The sequence below is a fragment of the Atta colombica genome, unplaced genomic scaffold (assembly GCF_001594045.1).
Source record: "Atta colombica isolate Treedump-2 unplaced genomic scaffold, Acol1.0 scaffold9, whole genome shotgun sequence".
NCBI lineage: Eukaryota > Metazoa > Arthropoda > Insecta > Hymenoptera > Formicidae > Atta > Atta colombica.
This window is the reverse complement of record NW_017259583.1, coordinates 17,867-26,303: the sequence shown is the minus strand read 5'-3', so window position 1 is coordinate 26,303 and position 8,437 is coordinate 17,867. Positions and strand designations below refer to the sequence as shown.

Sequence of the window (8,437 nt, the reverse complement as noted above, 5' to 3'; positions counted from 1 at the left end):
ATATAAATACATGTGTGTGTGTGTGTGTGTGTGTGTGCGTGTGTGTATTATTCCTTGTTGGAGCTTTACTTATAAGTATTTTACATCAGAAACAAAAATCTGTTATGAATAAATTAATAATATTAGTATTATACATAGTTGCAATTGGTATGGAAGAGAATGATGACTAATAAGGCCATTTCATATACGTTAAAGGATTTAAAAAACGCGAATAGCTGGTTGATATACTCAATAGCGACAACTTGACCATTGAGATTCTGATTTATTAATTATGAAGATATAGATTCTTTACGTAATCTGAATATTATTAATACGATGTGGAAAACATGTTAAGAAAAATGCATCAAGTTTTGCAAAAACTAAAATATAAGATTTTTTTTTAAATATGTTTTAATTTCTTTTCCCGAAATTCATTTTTAAAAAGAGAATAAGAACAGACTTTATTCGTTTTATCGTTGGCGCCGATCCCTTAGATAAAAGAGATTCGATATCATTAAAATGCATTCTTATGATGTATGTCAATTTGATATCCTTCAACCACGTCGCAACTGTTCTTCAAAGTATAATGTATATAAAAAGATCCCTTCTATTTTGGGATGAGTAAAAAAAATGTGGAAGGGAACACTGTTTAAAAGAAGAGCTCCGAGCAACGTTACTGCGTAGTCGTTCAGAGAGCTTCAACAAAATTCAGAGCTATTGCTAATTATAAGTTCTCAACAGAGTTCACGGCTATTACTAATTTCTCCGAGAAAATAAAATATCTCAAGCCATGAACTATTACTTTTCAATTCAACAGGATGAGGCGTGCAAGAGACAGTAAGTTCATTTAATTTTATAAAATATTTTGCTTATACGTATTATACGTTATGTATTTTTGTAAGATCTATTTTTCTTTTTTTTTCAAAGCGCATTTTCTCAAACATCGTCTATTACATCTTCGAAACCTCGCTACATGCCTCGTATCTTGATGAGGAAATATGCATTGACATCGATAGCAAATTTCTGATTCATTAGGATCATTACAGGATCTATATCTCATGTACAAATTGCGATTGGTGATAATTGAGGCAACCGCATATTCATACCTGCTACGTAGAAGACCTTCATCGAGAGGCATGCAGATATCGAGCAATTAATGCAATCAACAGTCCCATCATCATCATCACCGATTCAAGATCTAAATGTGGAACTTGTTAAATATACGTTACGAATAATGTGAACTTCACATTAAAGGGCACATATTTGTAAATGAAGCATCTGTGTTTTTCTTATTTGAGCTTGAGCAATGTGTATTCTATGAACTGAGTCAATATACGCACAATGTTAGTAAGAAATTCGAATATTTTGTATCATTTTAAAGACAAAATTGTATTACTAAAAACGATTGTATTATTAAAAACGATGTTGCAAACAGTTTGTACGAAATTTATGATAAAAAGTCTATTATAGAATGTGAACTAATAGTCTATGGTTTAGATTATATTGTACATATTGCATTACATGATAAATAAATGTATGTTAAAATATATATTCTTTTCTTCTAAAATTATTATATCCTTAGTATCTTTGCCATTTCTTCTTTATATCTTCATGATAATATTAGTGTCAGTACAGTCAATAAAAAAGCGCGCTTGGTCATTTGTATTACATTGATAAAAAAGAATATTATTATAATTAGTGTTACTAAGTTATATTATTAAAAATTCATAAAAATATCATAATTATTTCTAAGTCGTATCATTAAAAATTGAAAATACCATGTCTATTTAATAAAAATCGTGTACAAAAGAAAAGAAAAAAGAGCGTAATAGGAGGAAAAGAAAGCGCAAATAATATGTATAGGACTGCAATGATTGGAAGAGCGAGAACTGCATCCTATAGTGGATAGAAGAGAGAGAGAGAGAGAGAGAGAGAGAGAGAGAGAGAGAGAGAGAGAGAGGACAATAATAAAGAGAGAATGCAACGGGTGAAAGAGAGAAGGAACAAACCTCCTTTGCTCCTCTAACATGGACTCCGACTATGACGCGTTCCTTTCCATCGAACTTAGCAGTGACTTCATTCTCTCTACCCACGCGACACTGAAGCCATCTGCTGGTTGCTGTATCCGAGTTAAAACCCTCACTATTATCCTACTTCCATGGATACAATCATATACATTTTTTATTATAAACAGTCATAAACTGTTTTGGACGCTCATTAGTTGGCATTGTAACGTTTTCTTTGAGTATGTTAAATTGTTTTTCATGATAAAATGATTGAAAGACTCTCGTGAAGCTCATCACAGTAACGAGTATCGTAAAGATGTACAGCGTAAATGAAAATTTTCGGTCAATCGATGGGATAGAGAAAAAAAGAATTTACTGCAAAAGTCAAAAAAATTGGAAAATTATTCTAACTTGTCGGTACCCAAGACAATAGTATCAATTATCAAATCTTGAATTTCACTACTGTATTTGATGAAATTTCACAGTTTGTAATGTATAAAATATGTGATGGCGCTGTATAATTTTCACAGATACAGTTCACAAAGTGAACTGAAGGTCTTGGACTCAAAATAATGATAAATTGCAAACAATGCGAGCTAACCCTTATTCCTTCCTGTCCGAAAATCGGTTTTGCATTGTGGAAAGTAATGGCAACAATGGGAGTCACAGTTAGGAGAAATGTAGCGCAATTCGCTTCGTCAAGCAACATCCTAACTAGAAATTTATCTAAGATTTTTAATAGGTCTTAATAAGATTTATTTTATTTCGTTATCAGGTCCTGATAAGGTAAATTCATTCGGGACCTGATCTGTCATATAACGCAGCACAGTAGTCCGGATCCTCATCCAGATAGCCTTATCAGGTCCTGATAAAGTCCTTATCAGATTCTTATCAAGACTTGATAAATGAAATAAGATCAATCTTGCTAGGATCTAAAATCTCTGGATAAATTTCTAAATTGGGCATTGTTCAAATGCTATTAATGTAGTATTACATTCCAAATGAAATGAAAACCATATATTTTAGAGGTTCGGAAGGCATATTCTGAAGGAACTTTGTAATCTCTAAGAGATTATCTAAATCGATTTGCATACATTTTCTTATAAAAATTGTGGATGTTTTCTTCTTACGAGTAATCCATCGTGGCGTGGCTGCGTACTAGAATTTTGAGATCAACCATATGAGAAAACCTAATGAGAACCTTTTTAGGTGTACCTTATTCAGAATTATCTTAGATCAAATCAGATCCTTATAACATACAATCTTACAAAGATCAACTATACTCAAACCTGATGAGGATTTTCTTATATACAGGATATCGGAAATAACCGCCAAATATTTCATGGGTAGGTAGAATGGATAAAATTGAATCGAAAAGTCCTCTACCATTTTGTCAGTTTCCCGAATAGTTAACGAGATATTAATTCTTAAAGATAGCCGAATACGCGCGCAATAGCCGAATGCCCGGCCCATATTATTACGAAGTGTATACACCTATCGCTTAGCGCGTGGGCCATGGGGAGCGGGGATAGTTTGCCAAGCGCGCCGTTTGAGTTATGGAGGCTTGCGGCGGTGCACAGCGCGGAGCGCTTGCCAGCCAATTCCCAACTCCTCGCGGCAAGTCATCGCGATAGTGAATATTCGCTTTAGAAATTAATATTTCGAAAATCGGGAAGTAATCGAAATCTTTTTGAAAACTCAATTTAGTTCGCTCTAAAGCGTACGTACAGAAAAATGTTACATATGTATAAATATGACTTGTTTTAAATAAATAATAAGTGTATTTTAAAAGAGTATTTGATAATTTTACAACATTCGTGAATAAGAGCGGATTAAACTGAATCGAAGTTTAACCATTTTATAATTTTCGCAATATATTGGGAATTTAAATAAGTTTCCGCCGTTTGCAAAAGACGGCGCCACTAATAAACTATAGTTAAAATTGTTTGATGTAAAACGACATATCGTAAGATTGGACATCCGGCAACATCATAACCTTAAAATATTAGCTTTTGTTGAATTAGCGTCATATATTTTTTTTTTGTACGAAAATGTCGAGCCGAATAAGCATCATTTGTGGGAACTTTATTTCTTTAATTTGAAGAAATCTGCAGCTGAGACTCATAGATTGCTTGTAGAAGCATATGGTGATGCTGTCTTAAGTGAGAAAAGTTGTGAGTTGTTTCAAAAGTTTAAGAACGGTGAATTTGACGTCGAAGACAAAGAACGTAGCGGAAGGCCGAAAGTGTATGAAGACGCGGAATTGAAAGCACTATTGGATGAAGATTCGTGCCAAACGCAAAAAGAACTTGCATTTACATTAAGAATGACTTAACAAACAATTTCATATCGTTTGGAATCATTGGGAATGATTCAAAAGCAAGGAAATTGGGTTCCATATAAACTGAAGCTGAGAAACGTTGAACGCCGATTTTTCACATGTGAAATGCTGCTTGTCAGGCATAAACGAAAGGGTTTTTTGCATCTTACAGTCATTGGTGACGAAAAATGGATCCACTACGATATCCCAAATAAGAGAAAATCATGGGAACCACCTGGCCATGCTTCAACATTCGACAGCCAAGCCGAATATTCATGGAAAAAAACTCATGTTGTATATTTGGTGGGATCAGCTTGATGTCGTGTATTATAAGTTGCTCAAATCGAACGAGACCATTACTCTCGACCGAAAACAATTAATGAGATTGTGCCGAGCACTCAAGGAAAAACGCGCCCACTACTACTCCAGGCATGACAAAATTATTTTCCTGCATGATAATGCTCGACCATATGTTGCGGCGCCGGTCAAAATTACTAGAAACTCAAATGGAAAGTTCTACCCCACTCAAATAAGAAGTTCTACCCGCCGTATTCTCCAGATATTGCTCCTTCCGACTATCACTTGTTCCGATCGATGACGCATGGCTTGTCTGAGCAGCACTTCATATCATATGAAGATACCAAAAATTGTATTGATGATTGGATAGCCTCAAAAGATGAAGCGTTCTTTCGACGCGGTATCCACATGCTACCAGAAAGATGGGAAAAAGTAGCGATGACCATTATTTTGAAAAACATTATGTACCGTTCTTTCACAATAAATGCTTAATTTTTGATAAAAAACGGCGGAAACTTATTTATATCCCAATAATTAACAAGATATTAATTATTAAAATATTGGTTTTCAAGAATTTTTTACTCAGTACTATCAACTTTATAGAAAAACAGCAAGAGACAAAAATTGTTTATTTTGTTCTCATAAAACTCTAGAAATCTTGTTAGAATTTTTTAATAAATGAACCTTTTAGTACTGCATTTTTTTATTAACAATTATTTTTATCAAAGTGAAAAAAATAGGATACTAAAAAATTCTGAAAAAATTCCTAGAGCTGTTATGAAAATAAAATGAACAATATTTGTATATCTCTTGCTTTATTTCTGTAAAGTTGATAGTACTTGAATAAAAAATTCTTGAAAATCAATATTCGGCGATATTTAATAATTAATATCTTAACTATCCCGAAAATTACAAAACAGTACAACTTGTCGACTCAGTTTAATCCGCTCTATCTGTCCACGAGCATTATTGGCTTGAATTATCAGACATCCTGTATTATCAAGAAAATATTCTTTGTATAGATAATCGTTATTCAGAGGAATACCAATAAAACTTACATCTTTTCTTATTAGCATTTCACTAGAATAGATATTTTGCTGCATGTACATACACGAAATATTAATCGTTAATCATTAATATGTAATGCAGGTTCGCGAGCAAGAAATAATTATTATTTTTGTGGTAAAAAGCTGATGAAGCACTGTCATTTCCTGACGGTAGATAGCATGGCGCATTTTTTTTATATCCCCAATAGGTCTAATCCACTCTTGCATTTTAATTGTTTGAACAAGAATTGTTTGAAGTGCCTTCCTCGCTCTCGTAAGCAGATTTCGGCTCTTCGAGTAATATTGCGCGTCACGTGGTGCGCCATTTCTGTAATGGTATTGAAAGCTGCGAGAATCGCTTTTCGTGCCTCAGCTTTAGTACTATTATAAATATGCTCGACCAAATCTTTGATGTGACCTCAAATGAAATAGTCGAGTACGTTAAGATCCGGCGACCGCGCCGGCCAAATGATTGGATCTCGACCCATTCACTTGTCCGAATAGCGCGTGTCACGTATGCCTGCCGCGAAAAGTGCGGAGGAGACCCGTCGTGTTTGAAAATGAATTTCCCCCGTTCGCGAAGAGGAATGTTTTCGAAAAGGGCAACTCATTCTCCAAAAAGTCGGTATATGCTTCATTAGAGAAAGTGGCGAGAGAAAGAAAGAATTGATCTGAAAATTATGATAAGATTTTAAAAAGTACGAGACAAAGTGCGAATAACGTGCGGATTTTCATCTGCCCATAATAAATTATTGCGTGAGTTAAACATTCGGTGTTAACGTTGCTTCGTCCGTCCACAGAATGCGGTTGGGGAAAAAGACATTCCGCCGACACTGAGCGAGCAATCCTACGTTACATTTTGCTGACAGTTAATACTTCTTAAAGAAATAGCGAAAACATTTTATAAAAATAATACAAGTATCTTCAAAAACAGATGCGCGGCTCTTCGTCTTTCGCAAGAAGTTGCTGCACCCGTTGAAAATGATGGATGCAGTCCGTTGCGGCGGAGTATAACTTGCCATTTTCTCAGAAAATAGGCGCAATGTTATAGTCCGCACGCACGACAACATACACTGGACGACTGAAGAATTGATTGTTGTGAAGAAACAAATGAAGCTGATAACAAATGAACAACATTGTTTGTCGCCACTTGTTTCTCCACTGAATTATTTCCTGCGCACAAAAAACATCCCGATGTACACGTTATTTTGAGATGTGTTCGACTGTTTTGGGAAACGGGATCAGTGTTGCAGACTGGGCAATACGTTGAGAGAATGTATATTGGAATACGCATGGAAGATGAAGAGAAAATCTTGCATGCGTTTGAAGAAAACCCCAGGTACATCGTTTCGCTCGTGCTCACGGTCTCTCCTGACATGCGGTGCATAGTGCTCTACGCCGCAACAGACTGCATCCATATTATTTTCAACGGGCAACTTCTTGCGAAAGAGTCGCGCATCTGTTTTTGTGAAGGTATTTGTATTATTTTTATAAAATGTTTTCGCTGTTTTTTTAAGAAGTATTAACTATCAGCAAAATGTAACGTAGGATTGCTCGCGCAGTGTTGGCGAAATGTCATTTTCCCCAACCACATTCTGTAGACGGACGAAGCAACGTTAACATCGAATGACGTGTTTAACTCATGCAATAATTTATTATGGGCAGATGAAAATCCGCATGTTGTTCGCCAAGGTGCATTTCAATTTCGCTGGTCGATAAATATGTGGGCAGGAAGAGTAGCGAACTGAATCGTAAGTAATAAGTAATAATTTAGTACAGGTAATAGTTTAGTACAGGTAGAGCGGATTAAACTGAGTCGACAAACTCTGTACTGTTTTAATATAATATAATATAATTTTCGCGATAGTTAACAAGATATTAATTACTAAATATTGTCGAATATTGGTTTTCAAGAATTTTTTACTCAAGTACTATCAACTTTACAGAAATAGAGCAAGAGATATACAAATATTGTTCTTTTTTTTTTCATAAAAGCTCTGGGAATTTTTTCAGAATTTTTTAGTACCGTATTTTTTCACTTTGATAAAAATAATTGTTAATAAAAAAATTCAGTACTAAAAGGTTGATTTATTAAAAAATTCTAAAAAGATTCTAAAGAAATTCTAGAATTTTATGAGAACAAAATAAATAATTTTTGTCTCTTGCTGTGTTTTTGTAAAGTTGATAGTACTTGAGTAAAAAATTCTTGAAAACTAATATTTTAATAATTAATATCTTGTTAATTACATTGCGAAAATTATAAAATGATTAAGGATCGTGCGCGGAGTTGGAAGTTAGCAGGCAAGCGCCCCGCGCCGCGCACCGCCGCAAGCCTCCATAGCTCGAACAGCGTTTGCCAGGCTATCCCCGTTCCCAACGGTTCATGCGCTAAGCGATCGGTAGATGTACACTTCGCAGTAATAGGCCGAGCGGACGCGCGTATTCGGCTATCTTTAAGGATTAATATCTCGTTAACTATTGAGAAACTTACAAAATGATAGAGAACTTTTCGATTCAATTTAGTCCATTCTATCTGCCCATGAAATATTTGACGGTTATTTCCAGACATCTTGTATATGGTATCTTATTCAGGATTATTTTAGATCAACCAAATCAAGTCTTTATAACATATAACCTTACCAAGATCAACCAACTTGATGAGAACTTTGTTAGGTATATTTTATTTAGAATAACTTATGACAACCAAATCTGATTCTTATAATATATAAGGTTAACCTGACACAAATTCTAGTCAGAATATACCTTCGGAGCTCGCGCACAGCACGAGA

The 8,437-nt window shown here is 34.8% G+C and overlaps 1 protein-coding gene across 1 annotated transcript in view; it reads left to right on the top strand.

Annotated features, from left to right (window-relative positions):
• The window catches only part of LOC108693267 (band 7 protein AAEL010189-like), a gene marked incomplete at its 3' end in the record, with an annotated part of 128,561 nt that overhangs the window by 114,282 nt on the left and 5,842 nt on the right, over positions 1 to 8,437 (top strand). The window lies entirely within an intron of this gene.